Below are 18,887 nucleotides of genomic sequence, written 5' to 3'. Positions count from 1 at the left end.
CGCTGAGGGGGGGTTCCCGGCGGGGGTGGGGAGGAGGAGCCGCTTGTAGTGCGGGGGGGGGCTCGCTAGGGAAGTAGCAGCCCCCGCATCACTCTGGGGGGGACTTGGGGGCGGGCGGCGCCTCGGGGGCGGGCGGCGCTGGCCCGGCGGGGGCGCCCTCGGAAGGGGGTGAGGGAGGCAGTTACCCGCCTCCCCCGCCCCCCGAGGTGCTGGCAGCACAGTGGGGGCAATGGGGGTGGTTCTGGGAGCCTGATTCAGCTGGTGCCGGGGACACCCCCCTCCCGGGCTGCTCCCTGCTCTGCTCTTCCTCCGGGAGTGGGGTAAGAGGGGTTCGGGGGGGGGCAATGCCCCAGGTGCTGGGGTCTTGACTGTGGGGAGGCTTGTCTGAGCCTCAATGTCTCTCCTGCCCTGAAAACACCCTTCTCTAGCTCTGAACCTCTGAGAGCCCCCTGGGGGTCCTTGGGCAAAACCCACTACAGTGGGGGGGGGAGTAAGGGGGTCCATTCCCCTTTGTGGAGGGGCATAGAGCCCCCTTTGGCACGCGTGATTTTACTAGGTGTGGGTGGATGGGATAACTAGGTGAGTGGCAGGGTTTAACCCCCATCCCCCATGACTCTTCCCCTCCCTCTCCCCCCTCCCTGTAACCTCCAAAAGGGGAATTTTCCAGCTGGTAATTTCTGCTGCGTCAACACCCAGCTCAAGGGAGAGGAGAGGAGACAAGGGGGCATTTTAACAGCAGCTTCACTTGCAAATAACAAGCCTGAATTCTGGCTCCAGAATCAAAAAGCTTTCCACCCCCCAAAAATCAGCATCTGTGCAAGTTGGACCAAGAGTTTGTCAAGAGTGTGGCTCAAAACTGCTTGGAAAAAGGGATGAGGTAATAATACTGGTGAAGCATGTTGTATTTCTTTCTTTCTCGCTCTCTCTCTTTTAAAGCCAGGCCTGTTTTGGGTTATTGTCTCCCCCTAAAGCCAGACACAGATCGCCTGGCCTTGCCTCCATTTTAATTGCAAGCTGAAATGGGGGAAGTGACCCTATTTAAAAAAAACAAACAAACAAACAAACCCCGCAAAACAATGTCTCTCCTCTTTGGAGATGTAGGTAATTTTTAATATACTTGTAACAAGTGCAAAAGTGACGGAAATTGTTTTCTGTCAAGGTGAAAAACTAATGTGTATAACCTCTTCCACCCCATTGAAAAAGACAAAGTATTTATAAAAAATAGGGAGGAGAGAAGAGATCTTTTGGAAGGTGTTTGTAAAATAAGGGCTTGTTGTACTGGATTGCCTTTGTAGCTCTGCAAATAGACATGTCAGTTTCAAAAAAGTAATACAAGTAGTGTCTGATAACTCAATCCCAGATGACAAATAGAGAATAGAGCAGATTTTCAAGACTGTAATAGTGGGAGGATTTCTCTCTTTGATAACATTTTTTTTCTTGATACTTAATGCACCATGAAAGAGCCTGTGCTAAAATGTGTAACTGAACACTTTGAAGAAATCCAAATATGTAGAACGATATTTTATTTTTTTGCACCTGACAAGGAAAATATAAACAAAGAAAGGTACAACAGAGACTTTTAATGAATTTCCACATGCTTTCTATTTTACAATCTCAGTGATTCATTCCACATGGATTACAGGAACAAGATTATTATCAGCATTGTTTAAAGATATGCTAATTAGGAAACGTTTTGCAAACAGTGCTATTGCAGGCACCTGTGTCAAAGTTCTTGCATGCATTTTAATTGCCGCACTTGTACTGTTTTTTATACATTTAATTTAGTATGGGTCTAGCTCCTAGTTCTTTCTCTTGACAAAATAGTTATTACATATTCAAATTTTTTCTCTGTATAGTTCTATTTTTGCTAAATTATCTATTTTAAAAGGACTTTTTCCAAAGGCAGGATTGGGCGGGAGTAGGAAGAGAACAGTAACTGAAAGAAAGAACAAGATGATTTAAAAAATAGTGAGACAAAAATGATTGTGTAATTTTACAAAAGAAGATTACAGTGACTAGATATTTTTCCCACGTATACAGAATTTTTGTTTAGTTATCTTAACGTATATCATAACTATTCTTGCAAGAGTTAAATACAATACGTTAACTTCTTATGGCAAGCTTTATTTTATTGTGGATTAAATTTGGCTTTACTGACTTAATTTCAAAGAAATTGAATTTAACCACTGTTTGTCAAGTTCTCTATTTTGAAATCATTTTAGTGATGGAAAAATGGTTAGTCAGTGTATCATTAGTCACAACATTTTCAACATGTGGTGAAGAATTATCACTTCGAGATGTTTTTGGGAGCTAACGTAGAAGATGATAGAGAAGATTGCCCCAGGGGCCAGGCTGGGAACTACATAATAATATTTATATTTGTATTTACTAGAATGCTCATATGTTCCTGAAAATTATGATTTGGTTTGATAGACTAATGGGATAATTGCAATTTAAATGGAAAATTATGGACTTTTTTGTTTTTCTGATGGAGCATTTCCTCATATTTCAACTTTGTTATTATAGTAAAATAGCATCCTTTTAGATGCCAAACACTTTCACTTACTTCGTTGTTTTTCAGGTAAGTGATGGAAATAAAGTTTTATGAGTCTAGAGTGCTATATGCAAAACAGTAAGTTTTACGCACTTTGAGTGAAAATGACAGTTTCATATTATAAAAGCCACAGCATGATGATCTACATTTTAATAAATTTAACCTTTGAAAGTATGTCCTGTATACGTGATTCCTAGAGGCTAAAGAAAGTGGACCACTTTCTCCCCATGATTTGTGGGTTTTTTTTCTGGGACAGTTGTACAACAGTGAATATGTTCTATGCAGGAGGCTTTTATAATTGGAAAGCTTAGAAGAAAACCAGTTTGACAGGCAGGTTTTTTCCCTTGCAGAAAGGAAACATCTTTAGCCTGTTACTTACCTTTTCTGCATGCATTCATGCTCTGGCACTGTGTTGCCTTGATATGGGGTTGGGTATATTTTGAAACTATTTTTGCCTTGCCTTCTTTTCTTCCCAGTTGAAGTTTCTTCTAATGCCACTCATTTTGATTTAACAAAATGTTTCCTGTCCTGCAATCTAAAGGCTACCACCCAATCCACATTTTTGTTCTTAGTAGCATTTCCTATAACAGTCCAACCTTGGACTTCTTTCTCAGTCACTAAGCCTTGTTAACTGGCTGGTCTAGTCAGCATTCCATGATAATGTCTGAATTCTCTTGCTCTGGTGTGAAGCACTCACATGGGTTTTCTTTGCTCCTACTTGCTTAGTATAATGGGCAAACAAAGAGTAAAGAGAGGGCTTAGTTTAAATCTTTGAACAGCTACCTGCTGTTCTAATGGTTATTCCTTATACTCATTGTAATTCCCCGGAGCCAGCAGTTTCTATCCATTACTGGCACCAAACTACAGCTGAAATTTCTGACACTTTACACAAAAGGATTAATATAACATTTTTATTTTGCTGTCAGTATACTGCTGGCCTGCCTTAACCCTTCTGAATACGCAGTGTACTTATACAGTATATCTCTAACACTTGTATATCTTGCAATTCATTAATGATTATGGAAAATGCCCTGGATGGTTGTCTATAAATCACAGATAGGACCTTCTTTTTGTAACAAAGTTGTGGGATGCATACATTTTGTTGACAGTGTAATGGTCATACTAGCTGTTTAATGATACCTGTGATATTTCATGCTGCTTACATTAAGATATAGACACAGACATTTCAAGTGTTAAGTTAACAAACAATTGTTTGAGGGTTTGTATCAAAAGCATATTCCCCAGCGGTCTTTGTTAGTTCTTATTTCTCAGACTACTTATAGTTTTGTGGATTCTAATGGATTAATTGCCACTGTCTTGGGGTAAATAAGAAGAATTTTGACTCCTGTAGTCAAAAGTATTAAATCCAGTGCTGCCTTGACTTATCAGGATGTACAGCAGGTGAGAGATTTGGGTTCTGTTCCCACCTTTGTGGTTCACTCAGTGTACAAGTCATTTAATCTCTGGGTATCTCTTTGGTCATCTGTAAAATGGGGGTGCTAATGCTTACCCACCTCTTCTGAAATTCTTCCAAATCCATAGATTGTGTATTAGCACATAATATGCGTATTCTTTATTAATTAAAGCAAAATAGTCTCAAATTTCTGGTGTGTTGGTCAATATTTCTATAAGAAGATTGTATTTCATTCTTCTGTATAGTTAGAGGAAATTACTGTTGTAATGTTCTTATGCACACTTGGTCTGCTTTAAGGTAAGGTTTGATATACATGTGTATTTGTGTGCACAAGAATGGGCAGTATGTCCGTAGATAATGTGCTAGTTGAAAAGTAACAGGTACTTGAAGAATGAGAGTAGGTACTTGAAGTTTCCCTTTAAATATATACATACTTTCACGCCATTCCCATATTATTATTATGGGGTTTGTTTATATTTAATTATTTTTATTAATTTACACATTTATTATAACATGAATAGTTAGTATATCAAAGATAAATACCTAAAATTCACTTACATTATGAGGTTGGAGTGGGAGTCTCCAGATTAGGGGCAGCAAAGTAGTCTAAAATACTCTACATGTGCAGTTATTCACTAGTGTATGTGCTGAAATATACTTAGTAACTAGAATGGCAGGGTATATGTGCCAAGAATTTAGCTACTGACTGTACTTAGCAAACTTAGCAGGGGCTCACATACCAAGGAATACAGTTATAATTAAGAGTAGTTCCACACATACCCAGTTACCTTTCACAATTTTTTCTTACGTTATTACTAAAGCTCTTTGGGTATAAATTACTTGCTTTGTTCATTCCAAGCCAGTTTTCGCTTTGTCGCAAGTTAAGCAATGTAGAGTCAGGAAAATGTATCAGAAGAGGCAGTTGGTCCTATCATCCATCTCTCTGGTGACACTTGATACCAGACGCTTGAAGAGAAGGTGCTAAATATTAATTGTGCAATACTGTAGCATTGGATGAAGCTTCTTCCTGGCCCTGGCTGGCTGAAGCACGAGTACTGGTTAGTGTGTGTATTTATTTGGTACTTGGGGGGAAAAAAACTTTTCCTAATACCAGATAATTTGGGGACTGAGCTAAAAATCTGTTACCACACCCCTCAGAACTATGGACCTGATGTTTTAAATAATGAAATGGTTGTGAACTATCCTTAGAGAACAACAAATATATTAGGTAAAACCCACTTCATCAGATGAGTTGGAGTGGAAATTACAGAATTCAGGGTATATTAACAGCAAAAGCAGTTTCCTGTCAATTGTAGGACCAGTGTTAATGAAGCTAATTAAGTGAGGCTGATGTGTCCAATCCATAGCATTTGATGGGGAAATGCACAAATCAAAGGCAAGGAAAATTGCTTTTGTAGTATGTTAACCAGTTAATATCTTTATTCAAGCCCAAGTTGATAGTGTCAAACTTGTAAATGGATTCTGTAATTGGGTGATAAAATTTCTTTGTAGAAGAATGGGCTACTTTTAAATCCATTATTGAATGTCCAGGGAAGTTAAAATGTTCCCCTACAGCTGTGGTGTCCAACCAGTTCTGAAGCAGTAGCCATTTGGCTACTGTTATTGCAAACTAACCACACTCAACCAGCCAAATAGCAACATGTGGCTAGTGTGTTGGACAACATGGTCCTACAGGTTTATGTCTGTTAGTTACCATTCTAGATATTTGATTTGTGTCCATTTATCCTTTGTAACAGAGACTGTCCAGTTTGGCCAATATATGTGACAGAGGGGCATTGTTGGCACTTGATGACCTATATCATAATACTGTGTTTATTTGTAACATATTGTCAAATAGTTTTCTATTGTTGACTTTTTAAAGAAACCTTTGAATTTACTATCATCATATTGTTCTTGGTTTTATTACACTGCCGGCCTTTTTATGATAGTTTTTTTAATTTAGTTTAATATTTATAAAAATAATAAAAGGGACGTCTGTCTACAATGCCTAGTTACCATAAATAACAAAAACAGATTGTCTAGAGAGCCCAAACATGTTATATTTAATTCTGCAGTGTTTTAATGTGTTCTTTTTTCTTTTATCATCTCTGACTTTCTTAACTTTTTGTATGTACGTTAAATTCTCTACCTCAACTTTTACATTTTCTTTCTTTTTCCCATGTCTTCTGCAAAATCCTTCTAAATACCATAGCTCTCTCTGATGTCTCATAATTCTTCCTCTTTCTCTCACCCACTTCTTTTCGCATTGAACTTGGAAACTTTGTCAGACATCCCTTAGTGAGTGTACTAAATCTAACAGCCAAAAAACAAAGGGGTGAAGAGATCTCACTCTTTAGGAGCAATATCTGGTGAGGTGCAGTCTTTAATGCTGGGATTCCTGCTAGTGTTCTAGTTGTTGTTTGACCTGCTTTTGAGGGCTTGACATCGGCATGCTTCTCAAGCATCCTATAAGGTATCCTGTTTTTCAGATGCTTCATTTGTTGTTTTCCTCTGTGATACAAGCCCAGTGGTGTGAGCACTGATGGAGCTGCTGTTCTGTCTCTGCTACATACCTTACAAACTGAAGGAGCATAGATGTGGCAAGATGAGAGCTGCATAAGCAATATTCCTGTAACATGGATGGTGGGGGAAGGAGATGGAGAGAAGGGAGGGGAATGAATAGAGGTGGGAGGAGGACACAAGAAAATGAATTAGAAGTGAAGTACAAAGGGAATACAGAAAGAGGGGATAAGAGGAGAAATAACAAGGGGGAAATTGTGTTCTACATTGTTTTCTCAAACTGAAACATTTTGAAGTCAAGAGAGGTTTATACATCATGGTAACTTCTAGTGTCACAAAAGACTGATTTTTAATTGGTGAGCTGGGAGGGAGGATGCCATCCAGACATAAGTATCAGCAGTATTATCAAGTGGAATATACAGAGGTCCTGGCTAAAGTAATTTTTGTGGGTTTTTTAAAAAAAGTTTTGTCTAGCTGTTTTTAAAAAAAAAAAAAAAGCCCACAACCCAGCTTCTTTAAGTTCAGTTAGGTATCTTAAGTTGTACCGCCTTTCATATCCTTGCTATTTTTTTTCAAAAGGTTCTCAAATTGCTAAAGGGCAACAATTCATTTAATGTGCTTGTGCAGTGGTTTCCTGTAACTGTAATTTGGGCTAAAAAGAAGATGGCATTGTCTTTTGATCTGGGAGTCAGTGGGGATGGGAATAGAACTCAGGTTCCCTGCAGGCTTCCTGTATGGTACTGGACAGATTGTTTTAAGCTTTGTCAATTAAGTTGCCTTAGCAAAAATCTCCATTTTAGAGAGCTCTCATGAGGGTGGTGTTAGGTTAAATTAATGTTTATTAAGACTATTCAAATGCGTTGATAGATGGTGTAATGAAAATGTAAAGTACAACAGTACAAAAGTAAACGTGTGTGTGTTTAATGTCCACACTGCTTACTTTTGGGGCATATAGTTTGTTGAGATGACTAGGCAGCTTCCTGCACTATTATCCTGTGCGGTGGAAGTCTGAAGTTTTGTACTGTAGATTTTTCCTTTTCCTGATCACTGTAGTAACTGTATTCCATTTTATTATAATGTCAGTGCATTTTAATGTATCTGACTTTGTGTGTCACACTTCAGACAGAAGAAACTTCTATGTAACATATATAGAAATACTCTTTTGGTTTCTTGTGAAAGCTGTGAGGCCACTTCTTTAATATTATAAAGATTCAGTTCCTGTATTGAAATGGGTTTGGAAGCATTGAGGTCAAGATTTCTTTCATAATGAGATCTGCTCAACACATGTTCATTTATAGTATGCAATCCTTAATTAACACTGGAATCCGTATTTTTAAAATTACCTGCAAAATTAATAAGTTTGCTTCCTATGTAGCTGATTTTAGACATAAACATTTTTAGATGGTAGTTCAAGAAAATTTCTCTTCATGAGCTGGGAAATGTAAGAGTATTTTTAATTATTTAGTAGGTATACCAGTTTAATGTACGTTCATTCTTTTTATTTACTTATAAGACAACTTCCAGCCTTGGCTTTCTTTAATTATGGAAGTCATAGCATGTATCTGACTTAAAGTGTACTGACTTTTAAATAGCTTAAAAGTAAGATTATTTTTCTTTTCTTCTTCCTTTCCAGGTACAGTACAGTTGATGAACCTTTCAAAGCCTATTACCAGAAACACTTTCCCTCTTTTCATTAAAACATGTGTGGTATACCATGACACCTCGTGGCATTTATCTTTACTAAAGGAAGCAATTTTCAACTATTGGTAAGTTTAGAACACTTAAAGTGAGTTTTGTGTGAGGTGGGGAGAAAGGGGAAAGAATTGGAAAGAACATTGGCTTGAGGACTTTAGATTGTTTCTACATTTTAACTTTGACAAAGAAAATTAATTTTTAAATTAAACAATTAAAACCTGAAGCAATTTTTTTTAGCTATTGTACTGCTCCTACCTTCTGTCTTGGGCCCCTTCATTATTCCCTTCATTATTCCTGATCAATCTGTTGTTCCCTCTGAGTAGATGAGAGGCAGGAAGAGGGAATATTATAGGACTTAAAACAAGAAAAAAATGTAGGAGTTCTACAAAAACAGGAAAGATAGGAGCTTTGCTGCTCTTACTGTTCCTATTCTATCTCTATGAAGTCCATGGTTAGAAAAGTGGAAACAAAAGTTAGTAATGATGGGCTATAACAACAGATGTGTAGAACTGTACTTTGGTATTTGGGAAAAAAAAAGCTGTTGTCCCTCAAACTTTCTTAGGCTGACTAAAATAGCTTGGTTTTAATACTATGTCATTAAAGAAAGTGATATTGTTGATCCTCTTTCTTAACAGAGCTTGTCTGTGACTAGTAACTGTACAGAACACAGCTCTTAGAATGTGGGCACATGAATGTCAAAAGGTTAGGGTTAGGTTTCTCTAAGAAAAAGTGGAGTCCAATGCATGAAAGGACTGGGAATATACTCAAGAATAACTTATGGTGAAGTTACAACACATAAATTACATTTACAATACAGTAGAGTGAAAGATGATTAAAATGTAAGTGTTAAGACTCTTGAATAACGAATTTTCTTCATGTTTTGAAGGAGGGAGATAAGTAATACGTAACAATTGCAGATGACACATTATCGGTTAGGACTTTATCTTCTTGAATAAAAATACTGTCATATGTAAGATTAAATACCTTATCCTATTAAGCCCTCCCCCTCAAAAGTGGCTGAAATAGTCTGGTAACCTCTTCATCTATGAACTAAATTCCTGATCTTGGAAACTGTACTCTGTTAGCTTCTGTGTGACTGTTGGCACTATGTAAAGTTAGTTGTGCTTGTTGGGACTTTGCAAGATAAGGACCTGTGTGTGTAGGTCTGGGAGGTCTCTTCAAATGTTTTCCTTTCCACAGCATACAAAAATAAATCCATATAAAATAAATAGAAATTCATGAAAAATACCTGTTGGTATGATAGTTGGAATTCCTGATTTGCTTAATTGAGTCCAAACTGTAATTTAAAATTGCCATTATATTTTTGTTTTTTTGTTAGTGGAAGTGTGTGTGACAATTACTTCTAGGTAGAGTGCTATACAGGCAGTCCCCGGGTTATGTCAATCCGACTTAAGTCGGGCCCCTAGTTACGAATGGGGGGGGGGGGCGCAGCTAGTGCGGGGTGCCTCCCCCACTGTCACCGCCTCTGGCGTCGCGGGGGGCACTTCCCCCCAGCAGACCAGGGAGACGCGGAGCGGCTTTTCTCGCTGCGGAGGACGCGGGCGGCAGGACCGCCGAGACGCGCCGCGGTCCCACCACCCGCGTCCTCCGTGGCGAGAAAAGCCGCTCCACGACTCCCTGGTCTGCTGGGGGGGGGGCGCAGCTAGTGCCCCCCTCTTCTCTCCCCCCCCCCCCCCAGCAGACCAGGCTTTTCTTACCGCTGGTCAGTTTCAGCAGCGGCTGAATCAGGGCGCCTGGGGTAGAGCAGCTGGGGGGCTGCTGGGTTGGTCCCAGAGCGCCGAGGTGCGACACTACTGGACCAACCCAGCAGCACCCCAGCTGCTCTGCCCCAAGCGTCCCCAAGTCAGCCGCTGCTGAAACTGACCAGCGGCTGACTACAGGAAGCCCAAGGCAGAGCTGCTCTGCCCCCGGCTTCCTGGAATCAGCCGCTGATCAGTTTCAGCAGCGGCTGACTTGGGGACACCTGGGGCAGAGCAGCTGGGGTGCTGCCGGGTTGGTCCAGTAGCGCCGAGGAGCGGCACTGCGGGACCAACCCAGCAGCACCCCAGCTGCTCTGCCCCAGGCGTCCCCAAGAGCAGCTGGGGTGCTGCCGGGTTGGTTCCGCCGCGCCAAGGGTCGGCGCTACCAGACCAACCCAGCAGCACTCCAGCTGCTCTTCCCCAGTCGTGTCCGATTCAGCCGCTGCTGGTCAGTTTCAACAGCGGCTGAATCTGGACGCCTGGGACAGAGCAGCTGGGGCGCTGCCGGGTTGGTCCCCGCAGCGCCGCACCTTGGCGCTGCGGGGGCCAACCTGGCAGCACCCCAGCTGCTCTACCCCAGGTGTCCCCAAGTCAGCTGCTGCTGAAACTGATCAGCGGCTGATTCCAGGAAGCCTGGGGCAAAGCAGCTCTGCCTCGGGCTTCCTGTAGTCAGCCGCTGGTCAGTTTCAGCAGCGGCTGAATCGGGGACACCTGGGGTACAATATGTACCAGTTCCGACTTACATACAAATTCAACTTAAGAACAAACCTACAGTCCCTATCTTGTACGTAACCTGGGGACTGCCTGTATACTAGCTCTTTAATCTTGTCTGGAATATGTTACGGTAAGAATTCTGTTTAAAATTAAATTTTAATTCTTGTTAAGCACTTTTAATAGTAGTTCACATTTAGCAATATATTTATATACAGTTCCATACAGAATGCATATTGGTAGATAGACAATATCGTTTAGAAGAATGAGCACACATTATCCCAGGACTGTGGTTTTCAAGCTGCGGTCCACAGACCACTAGAGGGCCACAATAATGAGGGTTGGGGTTTTTTGGAGGAGCTTTTTTTGCTTCTCACTTGTGTGGTCCCCAGATAATTTTTCTGTGGGTCAGCGGCCCCCGATCTGCACCCCTGCCATAAATAAAACATTGCAACCTTTTGTGTTGGACACAAATTAATATTGTATTTGATTTTAAAATGAAGCTTGATTAAACTAAGATAAGAAAGTTAAAGCGCTTAATCTGTTTAATAATTTAATATTTCCTTTCTTACTGGTTAAATTAAACTGTTCTCCCTAGCTGCAGCACTCGCAAAATGGCTCAGGCATAATTATGTAATTAACAGCAAGTTTCCATTAGCAACTGGTGGTCCACGGAAAGGTTTGCATTGAGCCAGGTGGGCCATGGGCCAAAAAAGTTTGAGAACTGCTGCCCTAGGATGAAATGTTGGCTTCCATATAAGTCAGTGGGAGTTTTGCCATTAATTTCAGTGGGGCCAGGGCTTTACTATTGGTTTCTCTACTCATTGTATGGCCTTTGTAAATCATTTAAACATTGCTGTCATTTCTAAATCTGTAAAATGGTGATAATATCCTCACAGGGTTATTGAACTAATGTCTGCAAAGGATTATGTAAATTATAAATACTATGTTGAATTAACTCTTCTGGTATCAGTTAATTCTTCTCTATACAAATCAACCTTTATGTGAATATGAAAGAACTTAGTGTTACCTTGTTAAATCATGTAACTAAAGAAAGAACATATACAGATGCTGCTCTGTGTGTGTAAGGGGAGTGGGGCACTAGTATACCAAACCATTTTATTTCTGTAATCAAAACCAATTAAAACCTCTTACTGGAAAGTCTGTCTCTTGACACACACGTGTGTATACGCATCTATGGGAATGTCTTGAGTTTCTTTGGTCTTTTAATCTAAGAATATGGAATGATCTAATAAAACTGGCAGTTGAGTCAATATTGCAGGAGGGCATACTCTTAAATTCTATTGTTAACTGTTAGAGAAGCTCTGTATTTTACTGAATTTTTAAGGTTAACTTTAATGTTTTATTAATTAAATGGAGTAGATTGGTACCTTTAGGATCACAAACAACTCTCTTTTAAAAACAGGTTTTAAAATTAAGAATACATTTTAAAAAGCTGCAAAACCGAAAACATTCTTTTCCAAGGAGTTGTTTAAAATGTGTGAACTCTAAAATTTGATTCTATACATTTCAGGATAACACTGCTGCAGAGATTCCCATTGTGCAATAAAGAGAAGTCAGTGAGAACAGTGCAGGTGCTAAATGAGGAAGGGAAGCAATATGGACTGATTATGAATATCGATAAAATGAAGACAATGGTATTTGGAAATAAGGAAATAGTAAGGAAGATCAGTGTAGATGCAATCAAACTAGAGAACGTAGAGAAGTTCACGTATTTAGGGAGTGACATGACATATGATCTAGACTGTAAGAAGGAAATAGCAACTAGAATAGCGAAAGCAAGAGTGAATTTGAAGGTGATGGATAAGATCTGGAAAAGTAAAGCGATTAGCTTAGGAACGAAGCTGAGCATCTTGAAAACGTGTATTTAGCAGCATGTTGTACAGATGTGAGACATGGGTGATAACGAAAGATTCGAAGAGAAGGATATTGGTGTTTGAGCGGAGTTATAGAAAGATCCTGAGACTAGGATGCAGAAGGTCACCAATGAGGAATTATATAGGAAGATACAGCTGAAAGAGAATCTACTGCAGAAAGTTATACAATGGAAGTTACAGCTATTTGGGCATATCTGCAGAATGAACAACAAGCGAAAAGTTAAGACCTTGGTATTCGGCATAATAGATGGTCTGAACAGGAGAGGCAGACCCCACAGAGAATGGGTAGATGATACAGTAGATTGGTGCGGAGCTAGTTTACCGAAACTAAGCCACTCCACACTGGATAGGGAAAGATGGAAGGAAGTAGTGAGGGAGGCATCGGAAACCTGTGGGTGTGGAGCCCATGGTGGTTGATGCTGATGAATCTCACATGGTTTGTAGATCTTAGAATTGTGTTCACAAACTCTAGAGCCTTCTACATTAGGGCCTCAGTAGCATGTTTATTTCATCATCTTAGCCAGGTATTCAACTCTTTTCAGCTTAAGGGGCTTCACTGCAAGAGTTTCAGAATTTCTATAAGTGTTTTATTTATGTACTTTTGATTTTAATAATTGTTTTTGGTTTTATCAGAATTCTTTCTCCTATAGGAGGTTTAGGAATAACATACCAGATCTTAAATACTGCGTATAGATATGGTCTCCTCATCTCAAAAAAGATATACAGTAGCATTAAAAAAAAAAAAGTTCAGAAAAGGGCAACTAAAATGATTAGGGGTATGGAACCTGTTGCGTATGAAGAGAGATTAAAGAGACTAGGACTTCTCAGCTTAGAAAAGAGGAGACTAAGGGGGAATATGATAGAGTTATATAAAATCTGTGGTATGGAGAAAATTAATAAGGAAAAGTTATTCACTTGTTCCCATAATATAAGAACTAGGGGGTCACCAAATGAAATTAATAGGCAGCAAGTTTAAAACAAATAAAAGGAAGTTCTTCTTGACACAGAGCACAGTCAACCTATGGAACTCCTTGCCTGAGGAGGTTATGAAGGCTAGGACTATAACAAGGTTTAAAAAAAGAGCTAGATAAATTCCTGGAGGTTAAGTCCATTAATGGCTATTAGCCAGGATGGGTAAGGAATAGTGTCCCTAGCCTCTGTTTGTCAGAGGGTGGAGATGGATGGCAGGAGAGAGATCGCTTGATCATTATCTGTTCCGTTCACTCCCTCTGGGGAACCTGGCATTGGCCATTGTCGGCAGACAGGATACTGTGCTGGATGGACCTTCGGTCTGATCCAGTATGGCCATTCTTATGTTTAGAAATATATACAACAGCTCATAGATCTGCAATGCCTATGGTGGTGTAGGATGTTTAATATCCTCAATACTAACCTTGTATTCTTCTTGTGACTATTAAGAGGAAAGTGGATTTTTCTTTCTTTTAACTGTTAAAGAATATAAACCTGTGTGCTCCTGTTGTACAGTTAAAACTGTTTACCTAACTTACCTTGCATTTCAATCTGTCATAAAACATCATGCTTTTAGGTTTTCTCTCGAAGCAAAAAGGGTAATGGCTTGTCCTCACTATGGGCTAAATCAGCACTGCTGTGATCAAGGTAGCAGGCATCAATTTAGCAAGTCTGGTGAAGAGAGAAATCTAATGGAGAGTGCTCTCCTGTCAACTTTAGTACTCTACCTCGTTGAGAGGTGGAAGTTGTGTCAATAGGAGAGTGTCTTCTGTTACATAGTGTGATGTAGACACAACTGTAAATTGATTTAAGCTACATTGACTTAAGGTATGTATCTGATGTAACTTAAATAGCATAACTTAGATTGACAAATCTCGTCAGTGTAGATCAGGCTTAACATTCTCTATCATGCTTTAATTTTTGAACTTTTTCAGTTTTTTTCCTCTGAAAGCTTGACTTCACCTTCAGCATTATCCTGACTAAGTAGGCTAGTATTGTAACATGTTTAGACGCTTTCTAGAATTTTGTGAATTTGACAGCATATAGCTTACCATCTTGTAAAATCTGTTTTGAGTGGGAGGATTTGGGATACGTCTCAAGAGACCCGGTTGTAGCCAGATGTCCCTTAGGAATTTGAGGCATGCTCATAGCTCTTGATAAACATTGGTCAAACTGACTAAGTCTTGCCCATCAAGGTTTGGGAGTACAGTATCAATTGCCGCCAGTTATTTCAGTTCTGGCTATTGGAATTTGAATGTGTTTTTATTTATCTCAAGCTTTACAGTAGCACAGTCCAAAGAAAATAAATAGTTCTGGCCCATCCGACAGCTACAGTTCTCCTCCTAGAAGAGGTCATCTTCTAACTGTAGACTTCACTGATTTCTAAGCTTTCATCTTTTACCATGTTTTGAGTTTCCTGACTTAATCTGCTCCATACAGGCAGAGAGTTTGAACCTGTTTTCTGAGGTAGAGTGCTTAGAAATAGCCTGACTGAATCAGGTGAATGCCTCCCTCATTCACTTTTTTAAAGAACATGTTAGCTGAGGGTGGCGTTGCCAAACATTCTTGTATTGATTGAATTGGGTTTATTTCTGTGTTCTTGGACACTGTCTATCATAAGAATTTCTAAAAGGAAGAAATTTTCTTGTAGTAACTTTAATAATGTCATAGGATCATAAAATCCTAGAACACTAGAATGGGCAGAGTCCTCAAGAGCTCATCAAATCCAGTCCCCTGCCCTCATAGCAGGACCAAGCATCATCTGATCCTCCCTGACAGGTGTCTGTCTAACCTGCTCTTAAATATCTCCAATGATGGAGATTTCACAACCTCCCTAGGCAATTTATTCCAGTGTTTAACCACCCTGACAGGAAGTTTTTCCTAATGTCCAGTCTAAACCTTCCTTGCTGCTTTTAAGCAATCTCCTAATAATCCTGCAGCATAAAATTCATCAAAACTTGGTGCCAAAATCCTGTTGCATATTCCTCAACCAGATTGTTAATTATAGTCACAGGCTCATTACACCATGACTAATGAAGACATAGTCTTAATGAATACTATCAAGACTGAAAGATCCTAGGCTGTGTCATCACCTAATTTTATTTATTTTATAGCACAGTAGTTTCAAAAAATTTGCAACTTGTTCACTTTGTCATTGTCCCATTAAATATAAAATGCAATAGTTTCCTTTCCTTTGAGTTTCATAGAGTTTGTGATAGCAAAGATTCCGAAGTACAAAGTCTCCAGATGTGGGATGCTCTTGGAAAGTAGATTTATCGGTCATGTTTATATTCAGATTGCATGATAAATATTCAGTCGAATGCAATTTTAGGCCTCAGTTGTACAAAGACCAGCTTAATTTATTGGTACCATTGAAATCAAGGCATGTGTTGGTCTTTGCTGGATCAGGCCTAAACTTATGAGGAAAAGAATATTTGCTTTATCACCTGTGAGAACCTTCGTATCTAAAGTGAGTGCTTGTAGATTCAAGGGGAATCTTTGCATGTGCATAGGTGGGCTCATATACATGCTGGGCCCCTGGGCAAGGTGAGGCAGGAGTCCATCTCTGCACTCCTGGAAGGAGTGGAGCCTTGAGCTGAAGAGGCAGGGCGGGGTAATCAGCCCTCAGCCCACTTGAACTGCGGCATGCTGGCCCCCCTCACCCAGCCTTTAGAGGTGCTGGAATGATGCCATGCTCCGCTACAATAGCAATTTAAAGGGCCGGCAATTCTGGGTGCTGTCACTGCCACCATAGTGACATCCAGAGCTCCAGGCCCTTTAGAATCGCTGGGCCCCAGGGCAATTGCTCCTTCACCCCCCTATTAGCAGGCCTGCGTGTGCAAAGGCAGCAGTTACAGGAGACTCTTGCACTCGCAGAATTGCTCTTTGCAATTTTGCATATTTCTAGGTTTCTCCCATCCTCCCCCATTGCATGGCATCCCCTGGGCTGGGTGGTGGTGGACATGTGACCTTGTGACAGCCTGTTTCAGGACAGCAGCAGCAGTCAACTCCCACCCCCTACTAACTGGTGTCCAGGAACTGTGGGTAAATGGAGCACTCACTCCACTTTCCCAGTATTTGCGGATTTCGCCCTTTGCAGTGGTGCCAGAAAGGTGTCCACCACAAATGGTGAGAGTTTATTGTATCCCTCTGAAGAGCCATGAAAAGGTGTCCGGTCAAAGACTTTTAACTTTTGTTTCACTGCTGCTATTACTTTATTAGTGGTACTTAAGTGGCTTATTAGCTGAAAACTGTCTACTTACGTAAATGTTTAATAAAAGTGAAACACTGTTTAAAATATTAAGTCTTTTCAGTGGAAATGATGTGCCAAAGATTTCTGCATTATCCATAATGTTTCTCAGATCAGAAGACAGTGCTTTTGGGGAGAGAGTTGCAGGAGTAAAAATAAGGGCAAGTACCATTCTGGTCCTTAACTAAATGTCTTCATTCTCTATTATCTATTGGGATAAGATGATATATTGAAGTGTCTTCATCATGCTCTTTTGCAAGTCATATCTAGTTCTCAGTGACACCAAAAGTTCAAAGATCCGATTTGTCCTTACCACAGACACAAGTCTACATTTGAAGGAATCTGGAATTCATAATTTGTTTTTTCTTGGCCAAAAGGACTTCATTTCTTGAATCAAACTAAGGATTTGTTATATATTGATTCAATATATTTGTCAAGATTATAGTCAAATATATTAGTTAAGATTTACATTTGAGCTTTTAAACCTGCAAATTGAGCATGTTTTTGAATATCTAGTATAAACATTTTCTTAAATAGTTGTTTTGGAAGTTCTCTATCATCTATCTCATCCCTGAAATTCTCTTCCATACATACTCCCACCTGCCCCTCTGAAACACATCCTTACAAAAATATAGTCTTTGCTTCTAGAGAGTGAGCTCTTCCATTGCTAGCACGTGAGTGATTGCTGGGAATCTTCATCTGTCAGCGCTTTAATTCTGCTGCTGCTTCTGATCCATTAAGTAGGTGGAGGAACCCAAGCATAGACACAATCTTCTTTTGTTTTTATGTTTTCTGATTGCATTTGTAGTAGTGTAAGAACACACTTGTGCCTGGATTCCTGTACATGTTGTTTTCCCAGTGTTCTCAATGAGATCCATGTGAAAATGGTAATTACCCTGTGCTGTGTTCTGCAAACAGAAGAGTTGAAAGTGTGATCCAACCTAGCAGAGTTTGTCTGCACTGGAATTTTAACCATTTTGGAATGCTGGTGGAGGTGAGGATATTGGCAGGGGATAAAGGAAGTAGAAATATGGGATTGTGTTCATTTAATTTTACATAGTAAACTTTTGGACTCAGATTCAGTTCTTCCTTAATCTGTTAGCTAAATCTATTTTATCTTGATGTCTCTGAGCAACACCTGAATTTTTTTGTCTGTATTCCTGTTAAGCTTTTCCCTGAAGTGAGCTTGGACTGGTAGGTGGTTCTTAGTATGGCATATATATCATACACTAATAAGTTTTATGGTAGCCTATTATTTCGTAGTAGTATTTAATTTTAAACTAGCTAAATTATTTGTACACTTTTTTTGCTTGGCTTTTGTCCTAAAAATCTTTCTTCGGGATCATGACTTGGATTGATCAAAGAAGCTATAATCTATGTTTTTTGTTGCTGTTTTTCTTCAGAGCAAAGGAAACAAAATGTATCTTAGAATTGTTATAATCTGTCTCCAAGATTTTTCTGGGGGACAGTTGTGTAAATTTACCATGCACCCACAAAGTGCTTTTTCTGCCTGTCATTTTATTCATGACTAAATATATATACCCTTTGATTTCAATTTGGCTAAATCTTAATTGTGGGACTAGTCATAAGCATAACATTGACAGGATTATACATATTTCCCATTCTAAAGGATGGTTCTATCTTAACTGATGATTTTTCAGTTTTAGTAAGGCTGCTATTCTATCCTGAGGTCACATCCTTGTGCCTAGGTATTGGTGTAAGACCAACAATTTTTGAATTGCTTAGATTACTTAGCACACTGAAGATAAGATTAGCACAGGGTTGTGCCCTTAAGGTTCTAACTTTCAGAGGCTAATTCAATCTGTAAATACAATATTTTAAAATAAAGCTGAGTAGAAACCAGCTTACATTATATTTGAGGTGAAGAGAGACTATTACTTGGGTGGGGCAGGGAACTCAGTTGAAGCAATAAATATGATTTTTCCAAGGACTTACTTGGCATTGAAATACTACTTCTATGAAGTATAGAATATTTGGTACTCAGAGGTTTAGAATTCAGTGTGCAATTTAGAATAAATATTTAAGATGCTTTTGTGGGCACAACCCATTTCTTCAAACTCATGATACCATCTACATGTTTCGTTAGTCTTTAAGA

General features: G+C 39.6%; 1 protein-coding gene across 6 annotated transcripts in view; it reads left to right on the top strand.

Annotated features, from left to right (window-relative positions):
• The window catches only part of ZBTB46 (zinc finger and BTB domain containing 46), a 110,682-nt gene that overhangs the window by 512 nt on the left and 91,283 nt on the right, over positions 1-18,887 (top strand). For 2 of the 6 annotated variants that reach the window (XM_075900980.1, XM_075900976.1), the window contains exons 2-3: positions 655-877; positions 8,122-8,254. The gene's annotated coding sequence lies outside the window, so the exon portion shown is untranslated. The other 4 variants (XM_075900977.1, XM_006132461.4, XM_075900979.1 and 1 more) reach the window with 4 other exon arrangements.

This window comes from Pelodiscus sinensis, chromosome 18, assembly GCF_049634645.1.
Source record: "Pelodiscus sinensis isolate JC-2024 chromosome 18, ASM4963464v1, whole genome shotgun sequence".
Classification (NCBI taxonomy): domain Eukaryota; kingdom Metazoa; phylum Chordata; order Testudines; family Trionychidae; genus Pelodiscus; species Pelodiscus sinensis.
The sequence above is the reverse complement of the archived record's forward strand: the minus strand, read 5'-3'. Positions and strand labels throughout refer to the sequence as shown.